Genomic DNA, 20294 nt, shown 5'->3' on the forward strand with positions numbered 1-20294 from the left:
GTCAAACTGTATGTGTGAAACCTTCAATGGAGATTTGGCAAGTTCTAAAGTGCACTAGAGCAAACCATTGACAAGTCAAGAGTAGGATTTGCGGGTCAAATTCTGCTTGCGGGTGCGGGAACTGAGAAGGAGAGAGTAGTGGCCGAGGCTTCAAGTGAAATCTCTGTAAAGTTCTGAAGCGAATGTGTACCCTTCCTGTAGTAAACCTGCAAATTTGTGTTGTTGTTGTTGTTAAAGGTGCTCGCAGTAATTTTGCATTAGTTTGGTATGAATCTAGTGAGGGGCGGACGAGCCGCAAGACTTTGTCAGCTGCAGTGTGTGAGTATGACGTCAGTGGTGCCGCGCTGAGATAGGTCAGTTGTCGAGAGGGGTCGCGCACTGATTGGCTGCCGTCCGTGAGAGGCAATAGGTTGAGAAAGGTGGGTGAAGAGTGTCCTGGGAATTAAAGTCACTTTCTGATTAAATACAACAAAGGAAAAGACACAAAGATGAATTTTATCAATGCTTTTAGGACCGCTCTATACATTATGGCGAGTGAAGGGGAGCCTACACCGCCTGAGGGTAGTCCAGCTTATATAGGTATGGAGGAAAAAGGTGTCGCGCCTTGTTTATGGATGAAACAATGGCACAAATTGACGGAAAAGGAGGGATGTTTAGTGTTTCCGGAACACGGAACGTTCAATACGAGAGTTCTAGAGAATTTAAGGTGGATGTTAAGTGTACAAAAGCCACCTCCGAGGCCAGCTCAGTATGAGGCTTTAGAAATTTGGGACTTAATGGCTATTAAACAGAGACAAGAAAAATTCCAAAGAAGAATAAAAAGGGCAGAAAAGACTTTAGCGGAAGCTAGATGGGATAATGAGAGCAAAATGTGGAGACGGGGAATAGTTGACGGACTCAAATTATTTCCAGCAATAACACAGGGAGATGAGACGCAGGGGAAGAAAGCCACATGTAAAACAGACAAAGACACTAGTAAGCCTAAAGAGACTAAGAGATCTTGGATAGAAGAAGATGATTCAGACAACAAAGAATTTCTAAATCAGTTATTGCATGATCGCCCGCTACATATGCGATAAGCAACAATGTCCCAAGCACCAGTGCGGGTCCTGGGAACCAGACGCAGGAGAAGGGAGTTACTGATACGGTACAGATTAGTGATACGGCTTTGACACAAAATGGTGTCAGTGTACCCAGTGCGCCAGACATGCAGATACAGTTGCAACCTCCACCGCAGATACAGAGAATCTATCCAGACGTCCCAGTACTAGAGACTATTACAAATCTGCCGGACCCGATATATACAAAATCGAGGTTAGTGCAGATTGAGCCAACTCCACAATTACTGCCGCAGCAACAGCTGATACCAGGGTATAATCCAGCAGCAGGACCTCCATTAGTACCTGCCCCGGCTTCAGAGAATTAAACTTTTGGAGTTGCTGCTCCACGGAGTTTTGGACCAGGTCAGACACCAGCTGCCATATCATTGCCAATTACTGTTGGTCCACCAGTGCCATTGTATGCACAACGTAGGCCTGGTATGTGATCAGGGAGTAATGACCCAAGATACAATAAGAGGAGGGTCCATAGAAACTCCCCAGTTGATGGCTCTGGGAGAGAAAGTGGTTGAAAGACCGAGGTCTTTGTTAGACCTCAGCCTGGTTGAAGCACCGTTGGAGGCAATGAGACAGGCAGGGCTAGGTATGCCAACCCCGCAATCAATAAGTACAATGCTTCGCATTCGCCAATGATGCATGCAGGGAATATTTAATTGCAAGGTTTTACAGTGCAACAAGTGAATGAGTGGTTAGAAAAAACTTACGCTCCAAAAGCCGCAGCAACTGTAAAGAAGTAAGAAAGGTCTAAGAAAGTTGAATACCTGAACTTTGTGAGACTGGGAGTGGAGGCTGCTGAATTGGTGGAAGGAACAATGGGGGTAAATAGATTAGAGTCATACACAGAAGCAGAATTGAGATATCTGTGCCCTAAAATCACTAAAGAAGTAGGTAAGGTACATCAGAGATTGGCGAACCTGGAAATTTTGAATATTGAAAATACCAAACATTTGAAAAGAAGCTACAGGTTAGACTTTGACTCAAAGGACTTCAAGTACATGAGGTCTGCCGGAATGAAAGCGCATCTAAAGGAAATACTGCAAAGTGCGCAGATCTGGGGAGCTTTAGAAAAGTGGGAAGGCAGATGGGCAAAGAAAAGATATAAGGAGAAAAGTGACAGTCCGGGATCAAGTCAAGCTAAAGCTTCACCACATACGGGATCAGTAAAGATGTTGCCCATGAGAGAAGCAGCTGGTGGGGTTCTGATCCATGTACCGTGGACTAGGGGAGACATTTTGTAATTCACAAATGATTATCCCAGGTTGAGGGAGAAGCCGATAGAGTGGTATCAGCAGACAGATAGGTTTGTGAAGCTTGCAAAGTGTCTATGGGAAGACTTGAATATCTTGTTTGAGATCATTGTTCCGCCCGACTTATGGCTTGAGTGCAAGAGAGGTGTAGACTGGCCGACACAGTGCCGGCAAGGGATAAGGTGACTGGATCACCCTCTGAGGAGGTGAAGAAATACTATCATAAAGTGATTGAGTTTTTGAAGCAGAAAGTGTCGCCGAAAGTGACTGATTGGCAGAAAATCGACCGGACCTCACCGGAGGTTAAAGAATCGATACATGCTTACTATGAGAGGTTGTTGAAAGCATTCAAACATTACAGTGGTACTGAAACTATTGAGCTGAAAGACATGAACCATCTTGTGTTTAGATTTGTTGAAGGGCTGAGACCAGAGGTTAGCCAGATGATTAAGAATCATTTGATCTGTTGGCAAGTGAAGCCGATTGATGAGGTGTTGCAGTATGCGAAATACCGTAGTGATGAGATTGAGCTGAAGCAGAGAAAACTGAAGGAGAAAGTGAGGGTGATGCAGATAAGGGCAGCGCAGGCAGGTATGCAGGGAAATGGAATCCAGCAAATGATACAGCAGCAACCACAAGGGAATGTTGTGTTTCAGGTGCAACCAAGAGGCTGAGGTCGAGGTTTTGTGAACCGTGGTCCAGATTTGAATACTGTGGAGGTTCAAAATGATGCGCAAGGGATGAAAAAGATGCCACCATGTCACGCGTGCGGGGCGTGGGGCATTGGAAGCGGGAATGCCCAAATGTGGTGCAGGATGGTGTCGTTCAACAAAGCACTAATGTTGGTACATTACAAAATGTGAGAGGTCAAAAATTGAAAAGCCAAAATCCAAACTTCCAAAATAACATGGTTCAGATGCAAGGGCTACAGCCCATGCAGCAAATGCAAATGCTGCGTGTTCAACCAGCGCAAATGCAGCAAGTACAACAGCAGGTTCCCATGGTACCTAGACAGCAAATGCAACTACCATTAGCTCCAATGGGACAGCAACAGGTGATGCTTCCTCAACAGGTCACAGGTCAAGTAATGAGCCAAAATAATACAGTGCAGCAATTCCCATTGTGTGGTGAAGATGGAATGAAGGAGGAATGGTTGGATGACAGTTCAGACAGTGAAGACTGCAGGCTTGCAGCGTCCCTAGAAGTAGATCAGAGGGGACCTTATGTAGAGGGAAAGGTAATGGGTCACAAGGTTTCATTCTTGGTTGATACCGGAGCTACACGCTCTACAGTCAGAAGTGCAGAGGTTCCAAAACTGTCTCTTTCAGGACGTACAATAAGAGTGCTAGGAGTAGCAAACCAGTACTTGACAAATCCAATCACAGATCCAGTGCAAGTTGAGATTGGCAACTTCCAGGGACTGCATACGTTTGTAGTCTGCGATTTAAGTCCTGGGTCCCTACTGGGAAGAGACTTACTGTGCAAAATGAAATGTTCGAATACCTGTTCCAATGATGGAATTGAGGTGCAGACAAACAGTGATGATGAAGGGGATGATGGTCAGTTCTCAGAGTTAGAGACAGAGACCGCAAATGAGGATTACCCTTTGGTAACCTTATTCCCGATGCTTACAGTGACTGATTTTCCAACCGAGTTACAGGGAACGGTGACAGAGAAAATGTGGGACTTGACAGGAAAGGAAGTGGGATTGATAAAAGGAGTGGAACCAGTTAAAGTACAAGTGAAGCCAAATGCAGTGTTTCCCCAGGTGCTGCAGTATCACATGGCACAAGATGTCCTTATTCAGGTGTCGCAGATAATTGCAGACTTTGTACAGCAAGGAGTTTTGAAAGAGGTGTTGAGCAGCCCATGTAATACACCAATAATGGGTCTGAAAAAGCCTTGTGGGAAGGTTCGAATTGTGCAGGATTTGAGGAAAATAAATGAGATTGTGGTAAAGTGTTGCCCCATAGTGCCGAACCCAGCAGTGATCATGTTTCAGGTTCCGTGTGATGCTGAATGGTTCACCGTTGTAGATTTGACAGAAGCCTCCTTTTCGGTGCCTCTTCATGAGGACAGACAGTTTTTATTCAGTTTCAAATTCCTGGACAAAGTGTACAGTTGGTGCAGAATTCCTCAAGGGTTTTCTGAGTCACCGTCCATCTTCAATCAGATATTGAAAAAGGGCTTAGAATCCTTAGTACTGCCTTTCAGTTCGACTCTAGTGCAGTACATTGACGACTTGCTGATTGCGTCCAGGACAAAAGATGACTGTAGGTATGACACAATTGCCTTACTGAATCATTTGGGAAAGAACGGACATAAACTGTCGCCAAAGAAGCTGCAGTACTGTCAGAAAGAGGTGAAATACTTAGGACACTTGATTGAGAGAGGGTCCAGGAGAATATCAAAAGAAAGAGTGACAGCTATTTTGCAGATTAATCCCCCAACAACAAAGAGCGATGTCAGGATGTTTTTGGGAATGGTGGGCTACTGTCGCCAGTGGACACCCAACTTCTCAATTATCTCAAAACCAATGATAAAACTGACAGGCAAAGAGACTAAGGACGAACCGTATTCCATAACTCTGTCTAAAGAAGAGCTTGAGTCATTCATGGAATTAAGAGAGTGCATGTGCAGGGAACCAGCTTTGGGTATGCCTGATTACACACAGCCTTTTCTACTCTTTTGTCATGAACGTGATGCTTGTTCTTTGTCTGTCTTGAGGTGCTAACCGTCCTGTAGCGTATTTTTCAGCTACCTTGGACCCCCTCGCAGCAGCCTTACCGGGTTGTTTGCCCGCAGTTGCAGCAGTTGGTCGAAGCCTCACGCAGTGTGAAGGCATAGTGATGGGACATCCCTTGACAGTAATGGTTCCACATTCAGTTGAAATTCTATTGACTCAAACTAAAACCCAGCACATGACAAATGGCTGACTTAACCGATATGAGACAATCATTTTGGGGTCGCCTAATGTCTCATTGAAGCGATGTACTGTATTGAACCCGGCAACTTTACTACCTGTTAAAAGTACTGAAATTAATAATGAAGAGGAAGTGGAGCATGATTGTCTAGAGGTAACACAACTATGTACCAAACCCCGACCTGACATTCAAGATACGCAGTTAAAAGAAAATGACTGCATTATGTTTGTTGACGGATCCTGTTTGAGAGACTCAGTCGGAATGCTGAGAGCTGGTTATGCTGTGTGTACCAAAGCTGGTATCATTGAAGTTTCCTGGCTGGAGAGAGTGTATTCCGCACAAGTGGCAGAATTATTTGCCCTTACTAAAGCATGCCACGCAGCTGAAAATCTGAGAGTCACTATCTATACTGACAGCAGATATGGATTTGGAATTGTACATGATTTTGGCCAATTGTGGTCACAGAGAGGTTTTATGACCTCTTCTGGTTCTCCAGTGAAAAATGGCGAACAGATTAAGGATTTGTTACATGCGATTCAGTTACCTCTTGAAATTGCCGTGGTGAAATGCAATGCTCATGTTAAGTCACAAGACTTTGTGTCCATGGGAAACGGCTCTGCAGATCAAGTCGCGAGGTTTTGCGCATTAAACTGTATATCGTTCAAGGATCAGTGGGAATTGTTACCGCAAACTGAAAATGAAACATGCCTAAACTTTGCATTAAGGGTGGTTTATACACTAGATGAGCTAAAAACACTACAGGGTCGTGCTAGCAGAGAGGAGAAACGCTCCTGGCAGAGAATGCAATGTGTACAGAGAGCTGACGACTTATGAGTCTCAGATGAAGGGAAACTGGTTTTGCCAAACAGTCTTTTGTCACAATTTGCAAGGCTTTACCATGGACAGGCACATCTTGTGAGAGATGCAATGATCAGGTCATTCAAGATTGACTGGTTTAACCTGAAATTCAGGCAAGCCGCAGAGGTTGCATGTCACAGGTGCATCATCTGTCAACAGATGAATGCCGGAAAAGGGACTGTGGTAACTTTGAGCCACATAGGGAGAGCTGGTGGTCCATTTAGCAAGATGCAAATGGATTTCATTGAGATGCCTGTTTGTGGAGGATTGAAGTATGTGTTGGTGATTGTGTATGTTTTCAGCCACTGGATTGAAGCTTACCCCACACGTGGAAATGACAGTCTCACAGTTGCAAAGCTGCTGCTTAGAGAACTAATACCTAGGTTCTGTTTTCCGGTCTTTTTAGAATCAGATAGGGGCAGACACTTCGACAATGAGGTGATTAAGCTCTTGTGTGCTGCATTACACATTGAACAGAAGCTGCATTGTAGCTACCGCCCTGAAGCATCAGGACTAGTAGAACAAATGAATGGTACTTTGAAGTCGAGAATGGCAAAGATGTGCGCAGCTACCAATATGAAATGGCCAGATGCATTGCCCTTAGTGCTGATGTCGATGAGAAACACCCCTGATAAGAAGACAGGACTATCACCCCATGAGATCCTTATGGGCAGAGCTATGAGAATGCCCGCAGTACCTGCAAATGCTCTTGTGAATATCACAGATGATATGGTGTTGGACTACTGCAAAGGTTTGGCTGATGTGGTTCTCTCTTTTTCCCCCCAGGTGGAAGCCAGCACATTGCCACCGATCAGTGATCCAGGTCACACCCTGCAAACCGGTGACTGGGTGGTTGTCAAGAAGCACGTGAGAAAGTCGTGTTTGGAGCCACGCTGGAAGGGGCCATATCAAGTAATACTGACAACAACCACTGCAGTGAAATGTGCAGGCATTCCAAACTGGATACATGCCAGTCACACAAAGAAGGTAACGTGCTCGACTGATGAGGAACTTGAAGTTTCCGACTCAGCAATCCCAGAGAAGGAAGTCTCAGGGCCAGAAAACAACCAAGGAGGAACTGAGACTGCAGGAGAGCCCACTGAGAACAGCCTAGTCCCTCAAACAGTAAACGAGTTCGAGAGAGGTGACCATGTGCCTATCTCAGTAGAGGCAGCAGGAGAACTAAATCAAGGAGAGGTTCTCCCAGAAGTAGACGGATACGGGTTAGAGCTTGAACCTGTTATAGACCCAGAAGAAGAAGAAGAAGGGGAAATAGTAGAGAGAGATCAAAGCACACCGGTACCCCCTGAGCCAGTTGCAGGTCCGTCAAGAGAAAACACCATAGCACAAGAGGAGGGTGCTGTTCAGCGTCCTGAAAGGACAAGCAGGAAGAAGACGCATAAAGTTGATAACTGGCCAGAGAAGCAGGCTGCGAAAGAAAAGGTTGTACCAGGTGAGACAATAACAGAAGAAACTGATACATCCCGAGTAGAGGATCTAAGTGAAGGAGAATTGCAAGGTGAACGCAGGTTGAAAAGAAAAAGAACCGCAAATAGAAGGTATGCAGGTCCTGAATGGGCATATGCAACGACCTCTGAATGGCAACAAGAATTCTTAGCGTTCTGTTTTGATCGAGAAGTACCAGGCCAATATTACGGTACCTGAAATCAATCAGAGAAAGAGACTGTGTTAAAACTAAAATTTAAATTGAAAGCTGAAAAGCTGCGAAAGAGACTAATAAACTACTGGATGTTACACTGATAACCTGAATTGACTTTGAAACCCGATTATGACAAGCTGCCAACCTGATTGGCAAAAGGGTCCTGGAATGAGAGAAACGGTGTAAATACACGCAGAGAAAAAGAGAGACTTTACCTCAAGAAGAAGAAAAAAAAAAAAAGAGCTTTTATATCGTCCTCAAGTTGATTGTTTGAGTTATTCTGATATCTGATTCTTTACAGACCATGGCTTATAATAGAGGTAGTAGCAAGAAGGGTAAAGTGTGTGCTTGGTTAAGCCTTATATTAGGTATTGTGTGTGCAATAATAATTGTAGGTGTGATTGTGGGAATGCTGTGGTTGGATAAGAAAGCGACTAACAATGCTTCAAAACCTGAGACTACAACACTAACACCGTGGGAAAAGTTTGAGCAAGATACAAAACACTTGCATGAGGAACTAACTCAAAAGGGGAACTCTCCACTAATGTCTTCTGTCGCTTACTGAATGAGTATGTTGAAACCATGGATGCGAAAAAACGTTTATGTGTGCACAAAGATTCCTTCATCAGTACAAGAAGGGGTAACTTATCATAGTCTTCCATTAACCTACGGGATAAGTTGTAGTTTGCTACTAACAAGATTCTATAATCAAGAGCATGTGCAATACTTTTATTCAAATTTGGATGTGGTGATTTGTTTTGTGCCAGTGATTGAGTTTCTGAACAAATTAGCCAAGGAGCATAGTATAAAAATGGTTAGAGGTTTCTTTGAACCGACACATAAATTTGGGACAGCTTATGCACACCGAAATAACCTGACTTGCTTATTAACACCTGTAGAGAAAAGCTTCTTAGATCACACTGATGATAGACGCAAAGCTTTGAAAGAGCGACTAGACAAGGGGTTAGAGAAACGCACATATGCAAATGATTATGCTTACACTGCAATAAAGACACAAGGCAAATTAGCTATAGATGCACTACATGTAGGAAGGCTTTGTATATATAGGCCAAAATCTGATCATGACACTTTATTTGTAGGAACGAGTGAATGCAGGCATGTGTTTTTGCTTCAGAGTAAATGGACATTCATGTTAAATGGACAGGATCCAGCGATCCCTGGGATCTATTATATCTGTGGACCTAATGCTTATTGCAGTCTCCCTAAGGGATGGTATGGGACATGGTATTTGGGGATAGTTTTCCCAAAGATTTACCAGATTGATTACTTGACCCCTTCGCTGCCAGGCCTTTTCCCCCTCCTGTGCCAGGCCTTTTTTTGGCTATTTGGGGCAGTTCGCGCTTAGGCCCTCATAACTTTTTGTCCACATAAGCTAGCCAAACCAAATTTGCGTCTTTTTTTTCCAACATCCTAGGGATTCTATAGGTACCCAGACTTTGTGGGTTCCCCCTGAAGGAGGCCAAGAAATTAGCCAAAATACAGTGAAAATTTTGTTTTTTTAAACAAAATGGGAAAAAGTGGCTGCAGAAGAAGGCTTGTGGCTTTTTCCCTGAAAATGGCATCAACAAAGGGTGTGCGGTGCTAAAATCACCAGCTTCCCAGCTTTCAGGAACAGGCAGACTTGAATCAGAAAACCCAATTTTTCAACACAAATTTTGTATTTTACTGGGACATTCCCCATTTTTACGATTTTTTGTGCTTTCAGCCTCCTTCCAGTCAGTGACAGAAAAGGGCATGAAACCAATGCTGGATCCCAGAAACCTAAACATTCCTGAAAAGTAGACATAATTCTTAATTCAGCAAGGGGTCATTTGTGTAGATCCTACAATGGTTTCCTACAGAAAATAACAACTGAAAAAGAAAAATATTGAAATTGAGGTGAAAAAACAGCAATTTTTCTCTTCGTTTTACTCTGTAACTTTTTCCTGCAATGTCAGATTTTTTAAAGCAATATACCGTTATGTCTCCTGGACTCTTCTAGTTGCGGGGATATATAGGGCTTGTAGGTTCATCAAGAACCCTAGGTACCCAGAGCCAATAAATGAGCTGCACCCTGCAGTGCGTTTTCATTCTATACCAGGTATACAGCAAATCATTTGCTGAAATATATAGAGTGAAAAAAAGCTAACAAGAAAACCTTTGTATTTCCAAAATGAGCACAAGATAAGGTGTTGAGGAGCAGTGGTTATTTGCACATCTCTAAATTCCGGGGTGACGATACTAGCATGTGAATTACAGGGCATTTCTCAAATAGACGTCTTTTTTACACACTCTCTTATTTATATATGGAAGAAAAAATTTAGGGAAAGACAAGGGGCAATAACACTTGTTTTGCTATTCTATGTTCCCCCAAGTCTCCCGATAAAAATGATACCTCACTTGTGTGGGTAGGCCTAGCGCCAGCGACAGGAAATGCCCCAAAACACAACGTGGACACATCACATTTTTTGAAAGAAAACAGAGGTGTTTTTTGCAAAGTGCCTACCTGTAGATTTTGGCCTCTAGCTCAACCGGCACCCAGGGAAACCTACCAAACCTGTGCATTTGTGAAAACTAGAGACCAAGGGGAATCCAAGATGGGGTGACTCGTGGGGCTCTGACCAGGATCTGTTACCCAGAATCGTTTGCGAACCTCAAACTTTGGCTAAAAAAACACATTTTCCTCACATTTATGTGACATAAAGTTCTGGAATCTTAGAGGAGCCACAAATTTCCTTCCACCCAGCGTTTCCCCAAGTCTCCCAATAAAAATGATACCTCACTTGTGTGGGTAGGCCTAGCGCCCGTGACAGGAAATGCCCCAAAACACAACGTGGACACATCACAATTTTTGAAAGAAAACAGAGGTGTTTTTTGCAAAGTGCCTACCTGTAGATTTCGGCCCCTAGCTCAGCCGGCACCTAGGGAAACCTACCAAACCTGTGCATTGTTGAAAACTAGAGACCTAGGGGAATCCAAGATGGGGTGACTTGTGGGGCTCTGACCAGGTTCTGTTACTCAGAATCCTTTGCAAACCTCAAAATGTGGCTAGAAAAACAAATTTTCCTCACATTTCGGTGACAGAAAGTTCTGGAATCTGAGAGGAGCCACACATTTCCTTCCACCCAGCGTTCCCCCAAGTCTTCCGATAAAAATGATACCTCACTTGTGTGGGTAGGCCTAGCGCCCGTGACAGGAAATGCCCCAAAACACAACGTGGACACATCACATTTTTTTAAAGAAAACAGAGGTGTTTTTTGCAAAGTGCCTACCTGTAGATTTTGGCCCCTAGCTCAGCCGGCACCCAGGGAAACCTACCAAACTTGTGCATTGTTGAAAACTAGAGACCTAGGGGAATCCAAGATGGGGTGACTTGTGGGGCTCTGACCAGGTTCTGTTACTCAGAATCCTTTGCAAACCTCAAAATTTGGCTAGAAAAACAAATTTTCCTCACATTTCGGTGACAGAAAGTTCTGGAATCTGAGAGGAGCCACACATTTCCTTCCACCCAGCGTTCCCCCAAGTCTTCCGATAAAAATGATACCTCACTTGTGTGGGTAGGCCTAGCGCCCGTGACAGGAAATGCCCCAAAACACAACGTGGACACATCACATTTTTTTAAAGAAAACAGAGGTGTTTTTTGCAAAGTGCCTACCTGTAGATTTTGGCCCCTAGCTCAGCCGGCACCCAGGGAAACCTACCAAACCTGTGCATTGTTGAAAACTAGAGACCTAGGGGAATCCAAGATGGGGTGACTTGTGGGGCTCTGACCAGGTTCTGTTACTCAGAATCCTTTGCAAACCTCAAAATTTGGCTAGAAAAACAAATTTTCCTCACATTTCGGTGACAGAAAGTTCTGGAATCTGAGAGGAGCCACACATTTCCTTCCACCCAGCGTTCCCCCAAGTCTCCCAATAAAAATGATACCTCACTTGTGTGGGTAGGCCTAGCGCCCGTGACAGGAAATGCCCCAAAACACAACGTGGACACATCACATTTTTTTTTAAAGAAAACAGAGGTGTTTTTTGCAAAGTGCCTACCTGTAGATTTTGGCCCCTAGCTCAGCCGGCACCCAGGGAAACCTACGAAACCTGTGCATTTTTGAAAACTAGAGACCTAGGGGAATCCAAGATGGGGTGACTTGTGGGGCTCTGACCAGGTTCTGTTACTCAGAATCCTTTGCAAACCTCAAAATTTGGCTAGAAAAACAAATTTTCCTCACATTTCGGTGACGGAAAGTTCTGGAATCTGAGAGGAGCCACACATTTCCTTCCACCCAGCGTTCCCCCAAGTCTTCCGATAAAAATGATACCTCACTTGTGTGGGTAGGCCTAGCGCCCGCGACAGGAAATACCCCAAAACACAATGTGGACATATCACATTTTTTTAAAGAAAACAGAGGTGTTTTTTGCAAAGTGCCTACCTGTAGATTTTGGCCTCTAGCTCAGCCGGCACCTAGGGAAACCTACCAAACCTGTGCATTTTTTAAAACTAGAGACCTAGGGGAATTCAAGATGGGGTGACTTGTGGGGCTCTGACCAGGTTCTGTTACCCAGAATCCTTTGCAAACCTCATAATTTGGCAAAAAAAAACACATTTTCCTCACATTTCGGTGACAGAAAGTTCTGGAAACTGAGAGGAGCCACAAATTTCCTTCCACCCAGCATTCCCCCAAGTCTCCCAATAAAAATGATACCTCACTTATGTGGGTAGGCCTAGCGCCCGCGACAGGAAATTCCCCAAAACACAACGTGGACACATCACAATTTTTGACAGAAAACGGAGGTGTTTTTTGCAAAGTGCCTACCTCTAGATTTTGGCCTCTAGCTCAGCCGGCACCTAGGGAAACCTACCAAACCTGTGCATTTTTTAAAACTAGAGGCCTAGGGGAATCCAAGATGGGGTGACTTGTGGGGCTCTAACCACGTTTTGTTACCCAGAATCCTTTGCAAACCTCAAAATTCGTCTAAAAAAACATGTTTTCCACTCATTTCGGTGACAGAAAGTTGTGGCATCTGTGAGGAGCCACAAATTTCCTTCCACCAAGCGTTCCCCCAAGTCTCCCGATAAAAATGGTACCTCAATTGTGTGGGTAGGCCGAGCGCCAACAAAAGGAAATGGCCCAAAACACAACTTGGACACCTCACATTTTTTCATAGAAAACAGTGCCTACCTGTGGATTTTGGCCTCTAGCTCAGCCGGCACATGGGGAAACCTAGCACACCAGCGCATTTTTGAAAACTAGAAACCCAGGGGAATCCAAGATAGGGTGACTTGTGGGGCTCTGACCAGGTTCTGTTACCCAGAATCCTTTGCAAACCTCAACATTTAGTAAAAAAAAAAAACTTTTTCCTCTCATTTCGGTGACAGAAAGTTCTGGAATCTGAGAGGAGCCACAAATTTCCTTCCACCCAGCGTTCCTCCAAGTCTCTCGATAAAAATGGTACCTCACTTGTGTGGGTAGGCCTAGCACCCACGAAAGGAAATGGCCCAAAACACAATGTGGACACATCACATTTTTTCACAGAAAACCGAGGTGTTTTTTGCAAAGTGTCTACCTGTGGATTTTGGCCTCTAGCTCAGCCGGCCCCGGGGGGGCAGAAATGGCCTAACATAAATTTTCCCCCACCCCCCGTAACCCCCCCCCGGAGCGACCCTTGCCTACGGGGTCGCTCCGCCTGCGTGACACTGGCGCCAAAAAATAAAATCCCCGGTGCCTAGTGGTTTCTGCCCCCTTGGGGGAAGATTGACTTAAAATCAGCCAATCTGCCCCCAAGGGGGGCAGAAATTGTCTAAATACACTTTGCCACCCAGGGGAGCGACCCTTGCCTAATGGGTCTCTCCCCATCTCTAAAAAAAACAAACAAACATAAAGAAAACAAAACAAAAAAATTTGCCCTAGCGCCTAGAGGTTTCTGCCCCCCGGGGGCAGATCGGCCTAATAACAATAGGCTGATCTGCCCCCGGGGGGCAGAAATGGCCTAAAATTAATTTGCCCCCTCGGTAGCGACCCTTGCCTACGGGGTCGCTCCTCCTGCGTGACACTGGCGGCCAAAAAAAAATCCCCGGTGCCTAGTGGTTTCTGCCCCCTTGGGTGCAGATTGACCTAAAATCAGCCAATCTGCCCCCAAGGGGGGCAGAAATGGTCTAAGTACAATTTGCCCCCCAGGGGAGCGACCCTTGCCTAATGTGTCGCTCCCCAGCTCTAAAAAAACAAACAAAAATAAAACACAAAAAAAGAATTTGCCCTGGCGTCTAGAGGTTTCTGCCCCCCCTGGGGGCAGATCGGCCTAATAACAATAGGCCGATCGGCCCCCGGGGGGCAGAAAAGGCCTAAAATAAATTTGACCCCCCCACCGGGAGCGACCCTTGCCTACGGGGTCGCTCCCCCTGCGTGACATTGGCGCCAACAAAAAAAATCCCCGGTGCCTAGTGGTTTCTGCCCCCTTGGGTGCAGATTGACCTAAAATCAGCCAATCTGCCCCCAAGGGGGGCAGAAATGGTCTAAATACAATTTGCCCCCCAGGGGAGCGACCCATGCCTAATGGGTCGCTCCCCAGCTCTAAAAAAACATACAAAAATAAAACACAAAAACAAATTTTGCCCTGGCGTCTAGAGGTTTCTGCCCCCGGGGGGCAGAAATGGCCTAAAATAAATTTCACACAAAGGACAAGATGTTGAAATGCGCATTATGCGCAAGGTGAAAACTTCAAGGAAAGGTTTGTGTGATGACGTCATCAGAGGAGGGACTGAGAGAGCGTAGCTTATATATTCTATATTAACATGAAACGTTTTATGAATTAATGTGTGATAATGCCGCATAGAAACTGTAATAGTAAAATTTTGCTTAAACATGCACCTGAAATGTGACCACGGGGAGTGGCCACCAATGTATACGTGGACTAATAATGATGACTAAAATGTTTATGAATCATTAAACTGAATACGTTCTATACTAATTATTAATCATTGTGTTATTGAATTTGTGGTGAAATCCTTGTAGGCCTTAAGTTAGCATGAGCCGAAGCTTAGCTGCTTGGCTCTCATATTAAATATATTTTTCCTATCTTGCAATGTGCTGACTCGCAAAAGGACATGACCTCTTGTTTTATTCAAACTAGAAGTTGGATGTAACCATGCTAGATCCGTTCTCATGCATTCTTCATTGATTGTAGGGTGATATTAAAACAAAATGCAACAGTGTAGATCAATGTAATGTACAAGGTCATTCAAACCGGTGAAGACAATGGAGCTACTGACCAAAAGTTGTGCAAAGAATTACAGAAAGATGAAATCATACCGGACGTGCCACCTCTGAAGACACCAAACAGGAGAACCAATGAGAGATGTGTAAAATAATATGGGGTGAAAGATAAATGACCTAATGTATTTTTCGATAGGTTAAAGATAGTGGGGTATAACAATCGTCCAATAGAATTTTGGGGGAATGTACAACGAGAAAGGGATAAAAACCCATGACACGAGGAGCCATTTAGGTGGGTTAGGGAATGCTATTGATTTTATCCAGAACCTTTGTCACTCTGTTTGGTGACTTATTGGTTCGTTTAGAACAATCCTTGTCCTTAGATTGTCCATATTACACTTTACCTCCTTATGAGGGAAGTGCCCCTTTTTGCCCCGGAGCTGAGTTCTTACTGATGGTGATTTGACTGATGTCCTGAAGACGAAGACTGAACCTGTGCGCTGACCTAAACTTTGGAGGGTAATTATGACAATGCATTTGTGATTTGTCTGTTTGCTTTTCCTTTCTAGGTACCAACTTCTTACTTTTGACAGAGACCATAGATAGATGTTTTCCAAATTGGTGTTCTAAATTGTTTTGCATGAAGCCCAATATGCCAATGCTAATTAGTGGTTAGGACAGGTGCTCACTAAACTGACGCAAATAGACAAACGACCGAATCTATGCTTTGTTGAACTGACGCGTTATCGACACTCTGCAAAATTGATCTATGTTCACGCCGTGTTATGTTCTGATATTTGTGATCCTCGCCTTAATGAAATCTTATCAAATTTGCCATATTGTGACTATGCTATTATGTTTCTTGGTTTTGAGACTAACGCATCTGCTTTTAGAATTGTAATCAATAGGGAATAAAACTTCATAAAATTCTACTAAACTGGTGTGATTATTCATGACTGCAAGGTCATGGTAGCGGCTTCGAATTGATTAATGACTTTGACTAAAGTAAAATGTATTGTTGTGATAAATATTGATGACATTATTGACTCATTGATTGACATATTGATTAGCTATCTCGTCTTAAGGTGTCTCTCAACTGGGTCAAAAGATTCATTGGCCTAAAACGAGTCCTGATGTGTAATAAATTACTATATAGAGGGACGCGTTATCACTGGCTTAGCTTTCTGTTGCGGTACTCACCTGGAGTACTTATCCACGGAGATGATCCTGGACCTCCACTCATTTCTGATACAGCTTTCAATCAAGTAACTGAAAACCTCAAATCAGGCGATGTCCCAGAATGGAAGGGGGTTAGGATAAATTAGAAAAAAAATAACATGGGTCTCTGGTTCAGCTACTGATCCACTGGTCTCCCTTCTAATGTGTACGTGCTTCTGACTTCAGACGTATGTCTTCTAATGGCATTGCTGGGGTTATACTAAAAGTAGTAACACAAGAATGTATTAACATGTACCTAGCACTAAGCTTCACATACATCCATTGCATAGAACATTCATATGATCTCACTTACATATGATATCATTCTATTACAGCGTTAAACTAATCTCATTGTTCAAATTGGAAGGAGTTTGAGAAGTTGACTAATACAAGGCACCATAAATATTCTTATATGAATGAACTATTGGCACCATGGGCCAGATGTATCACACTTTTTTGCATTCGCAAACAGTGCGAATGGGAAAATTCATCCATTTGCGAATGCAAAAATGCTGTTCACGATGTATGAAAGGCATTTACAGTGCAAATATAAGGAATGTCTAAAATAGCAATTCCTTGTGACTGTGACATGAATTTGATTGTTGCATTCTGCGAATCGCAAATAGCGACATGATTTAGCGAATCGCAATCTGCGTAATGCAAATTGTGACCTAGATTTGCCAATTGCAGATCCGCAAAATCATGTAGATATTTGCAATACGCAGATTGCAACACGCAAATTCCGTCTCACAATGCTATGAATCAAAAGTTCGCAAATAGCGATTATTTGCAGAATGGCCTTTTGCACATACAATTTACCACAAAGTAAAATCAGGTGGTAACCAGGTGCAACCTATATAAAGAGGCCCAGAATGACTCAGCCCCTTTTCCACAATGGCCGCACTCTATGTGATAGCGAGGAGGATGAGGATCCTGGTAGGTTTGAGGAGAGGGAGGAGGAGACAGGCGCGCATTTTCAGAGTGCACATAATCCCTTTTGACCAGACAGAGGAGGAGATATATGAGAAGTACAGGTTAAGCTCAGCCATGATACTTGACCTGATAGCTGATCTACAACCCATATTACAGTGCACCACACAAAGGACCAATCGTATACCCACACATGTGCAGGTATTATGCTTCCTGCACCTATTAGCCTCAGGTTTCTATCAAGGGGTTATAGCAGCAGCTGGAGGGGTCTCACAGAGTGCTCTCTCATGATTTTTCAATGCATTTCTCAATGCCATGCTGAGCAAAATGTGATAGTGTAGGAGGCTGGCCTGGCTTGTAGTGGATACCAAGGGGTACTTACACTCTGTACCAGGTCCAGTTATTCCTTATTAGTGTAGAAGAGGTGTTTCTAGCAGCTTAGGCTGATAGAAGGTAGCTATAGCAGAGCAGCTTAGGCTGAACTGAGAGACATGCAAAGCTCCTACTATCCCACTGGTGTCATATGCACAATATCATAAGAAAACACAAAATACAGATATACTAAAAATAAAGGTACTTTATTTTTATGACAATATGCCAAAAGTATCTCAGTGAGTACCCTCAGTATGAGGATGCCAAATATACACAAGATATATGTACACAATACCAAAAATATGCAGTAATAGCAAAAGGAAGTAATGCAAGCAGTGTAAAGTTACAATAGATTGCAATAGGAGCACATAGGTATAGGGGCAACACAAACCATATACTCCAAAAGTGGAATGCGAACCACGAATGGACCCCAAACCTATGTGAGCTTGTAGAGTGTCACTGGGACTGTAAGAAAACATTGAGGGTTAGAAAAATAGCCCACCCCAAGACCCTGTAAGGTAGGTGTAAAGTGCACCTACAACCCCCAGAAAGCACAGAAGTCGTGATAGGGGGATTCTGCAAGGAAAACCAACACCAGCAATGCAACAACAGTGGATTTCTGGACCTGAGTACCTGTAAGACAAGGGGACCAAGTCCAAGAGTCGCGACAGTGTCGAGAGTGGGCAGGAGCCCAGGAAATGCCAGCTGAGGGTGCAAGGAAGCTGCCACTGGATGGAAGAAGCTTGGTGTTTTGCAAGAACGAAGAGGACTAGGAACTTCCCCTTTGGAGGATGGATGTCCCACGTAGTGAAGAAGCTTGCAGAGGTATTCCCACGCAGAAAGACCACAAACAAGCCTTGCTAGCTGCAAGGGTCGCAGTTAGGGTTTTTGGATGCTGCTGTGGCCCAGGAGGGACCAGGATGTCGCCACTTGGATGAGGAGACAGAGGGGGCGCCAAGCAAGTCAAGGAGCCCTCACAGAAGCAGACAGCACCCGCATAAGTACCGGAACAGGCACTTAGAAGAGGAGTGAACCAGAGTCCACCCGAAGTCACAAAAGGGAGCACCACGATGCCGGAGGACAACTCAGAAGGTTGTGCACTGCAGGTTAGAGTGTCAGGGACCCAGGCTTGGCTGTGCACGAAGGAAATCCTGGAAGAATGCACAGGAGCCGGAGCAGCTGCAAATCACACGCCACCCAGCAATGCAGTCTAGCGTGGGGAGGCAAGGACTTACCTCCACCAAACTTGGACTGAAGAGTCACTGGACTGTGGGAGTCACTTGGACAGAGTTGCTGAGTTCCAGGGACCAAGCTCGTCGTGCTGAGAGCGGACCCAGAGGACCAGTGATGCAGTCTTTTGTTGCATGCAGTTGCAGGGGGAAGATTCAGTCGACCCACAGGAGATTTCTTCAGAGCTCCTGGTGCAAGAAGGAGGCAGGCTACCCCCAGAGCATGCACCACCAGAAAACAGGCAAGAAAGCCGGCAGGATGAAGCGATACAAGGTTGCAGTAGTCGTCTTTGCTACTTTGATTTGGTTTTGCAGGCGTCCTGAGCAGTCAGCGGTCGATCCTTTGGCAGAAGGTGAAGAGAGAGATGTAGAGGAACTCTGGTGAGCTCTTCCATTCGGTATCTGAAGAATTCTCCAACGCAGAGACCCTAAATAGCCAGAAAAGGAGGTTTGGCTACCTAGGAAGGAGGATAGGCTAGTAAGAAAGGTAAGAGCATATCAGAAGGAGTCTCTGATGTCACCTGATGGCACTGGCCACTCAGAGCAGTCAAGTGTACCAGCAACACCTCTGTTTCCAAGATGGCAGAGTCTGGGGCACACTGGAGGAGCTCTGGGCACCTCCCCTGGGAGGTGCAGGTCAGGGGAGTGGTCACTCCCCTTTCCTTTGTCCAGTTTCACACCAGAGCAGGGCTGTGGGATCCTAAACCGGTGTAGACTTGGCCGAAGATCCAGAATGGCAGAGTACACGAAAAAGGCCAGTAAAAACCTTCAGGCCAGCCAAGAGCTCCAAAAGCAATGGCATGACCAGAAGGCTGTTCTGATTCAGTACCAACCAGGACAGAAGGTGTGGGTATTGGAGCCTGTGGCCCCAAGAGCACTCCAAGACAAATGGAGTGGACCCCATCTCATTGTTGAAAAGAAGGGTGAGGTCACCTACTTGGTTGACCTAGGCACTGCCAGGAGTCCCCTTCGGGTGATTCAGGTCAACTGCCTAAAACCCTACTATGACAGGGCTGATCTCCCCCTGCTCATGGCAACAGATGAGGGACAAGAAGAAGAGAGTGACCCTCTTCCTAATCTCTTCTCTTCCACAGAAGAGGATGCTCTAGTGGAAGGTGTAGTTTTGGAAGACTGTCTTACTGCTGAGCAGAAAGACAACTGCATAAATCTCCTAGGTCAGTTTTCTGAACTCTTTTCAACTGTGCCAGGCACCACATCTTGGTGTGAACACACAATTGATACTGGAGACAGCATGCCCGTCAAGAGTTAAATCTATAGGCAACCTGACCATGTCAGGGACTGCATAAAGCAAGAAGTTCAGAAAATGCTTGACTTAGGAGTGGTTGAACATTCTGAAAGCCCATGGGCCTCTCCTGTAGTGCTTGTACCAAAGCCTCACTCAAAAGATGGAAAAAGGGAGATGAGATTTTGTGTAGATTACAGATGTCTCAATTAGGTAACAAAAACTGATGCTCACCCTATACCCAGGGCAGATGACCTCATAGATACAGTGGCATCTGCCAAGTATCTAAAC

The sequence above is a fragment of the Pleurodeles waltl genome, chromosome 6 (assembly GCF_031143425.1).
Source record: "Pleurodeles waltl isolate 20211129_DDA chromosome 6, aPleWal1.hap1.20221129, whole genome shotgun sequence".
In the NCBI taxonomy this organism is placed as follows: Eukaryota; Metazoa; Chordata; class Amphibia; order Caudata; family Salamandridae; genus Pleurodeles; species Pleurodeles waltl.